We start from the raw sequence: 1794 nt of genomic DNA, 5'->3' as shown, positions 1-1794 counted from the left end.
TTCTTCATATGATAGAAGCTCACCACTTCAATTCAACTCATGAACTAACCACAAAGACCTAATCATTATGTAAAAAAGGTAGAAGTATTGCCAGTTCCTGCATTGTGTGGGGATGCAGTATTTGATGGTGGTTAGCAATTAGAGCAATAGCATGTAAGTCAGGGATAAATGGACAAAGTAATGACATAATCCATAATATGCTCAGTAAAACCAAATACTCAACACAATATAAAATAAGTACACAAATGCATAAATATTATATGCTGGGGAAAAGGAACAAGGATTAGAATGCATTTTTACAACATTAACTTAGATTGTGTAGCTCTGCCATCCTAAAGGCACCCACGAGCTTTATGGGTTCAACTCCCCCTAAAAAAAGGCCCTACTGTGAGTTAGCCGCATGTATTGGAGAAAACACGAGAAGGCTCATGCCATACCTATAATTTAAAGTGACTTATGCACACGGTCACCATTACCAAACCTTATATCGACAGATATGAGTTTCCTGTATTGGTCTTCCAAGAACCTCCACCTTTCACGGCTTTGCTACACAACCCCCTTTAAGCCCATATTAAAAGAATTAACATAATCCCAACCATTCACTAAGGAGTCTTTAAATTATGGATTTCCCATTCGTATGGTCATGCAAAAATTAGACCTTAAAAGTTTATCATTTTATACCATTTGAAACCATTAAATTAAATTTGACTCCAAAGTTTCAAATTTTAACCAAAACGGAGGACACAAAATCATTTTCAAAACCATTTTAACATAAAACCTAACTAATTCATGTTCCATTTAACATTTATACAATGCGAGGATTCTAATAATAATAAAACTATTTGAAAAAATCATATTCTTTTTCAGTTTCACAAATAGGTTGACAAAACATGACTTCCAACATTATATATCATGGAAAAATCAACAAATTGGGGATTAACCATAATACCTTAGTTTAATTACCATTCTCATGTATCCCTAATTTTCAAATTCTTAAATAAAGCATAATTATTGCATAATAAACCATAGAAAAACATTTTAGCCAATCACATTCACAACCCTCAACCTATAGTTCAAAACCCATTTCTAAAACTATGAATAACAACTAATTACATGCCATTGTTAATTTAGAAATATAGGAAAAGAGATACATGACTTAATTACCAAGAATTTGGAATAAAACTACACCCTTAGGACCCTAGATGATCACATCTATGAACCTTAAACTTGAGTTACAAAAGGGAATTTTGAGAGAGGATGTTGATGAGTGAATAATGACTTTCATATAATGAAAAACTGATAAGAATTTCTCCTTGTATTGTTTAAAAGTTGTGTATAGTTGAAAAAACCTCACTACCCTTCTTCTTTTTTAATTAAACAAAAGCAGTCGTAATATAACATATGTCCATATGGCAAACCTCATCACGGAGACTAGCCTCTGTCACATGGACCCTATCACGGAGGTACAGACCATATCACAGAGATTACCCTCCATGACATGGGGCTACCATAGAGGCTTACTCTCTCTGTGAGCCAAAACTACCCTTAACCCCATCTGAAAATTCCAAAACACTTCTGGGTTACCTTTTTAACATCCCCAAACATAATTTAAGTCTAAAATAAATATTTCAAGCATGGGAAGGACAAAAATAAAATATCCAAAACTTAAGGGTGTTACATTTCTCTAGTTACAAATTACACTTGTTTAATTCTATAGTTTCATGTGTATTTAATTGTTTGTCAAAGTCACAAGCCTAGATGGGTTCGATAATCAGCTTGCAAGAGACACTTTAT

Source organism: Capsicum annuum, unplaced genomic scaffold (assembly GCF_002878395.1).
Source record: "Capsicum annuum cultivar UCD-10X-F1 unplaced genomic scaffold, UCD10Xv1.1 ctg32196, whole genome shotgun sequence".
Classification (NCBI taxonomy): Eukaryota; Viridiplantae; Streptophyta; class Magnoliopsida; order Solanales; family Solanaceae; genus Capsicum; species Capsicum annuum.
This window is presented reverse-complemented; position numbering follows the sequence as displayed.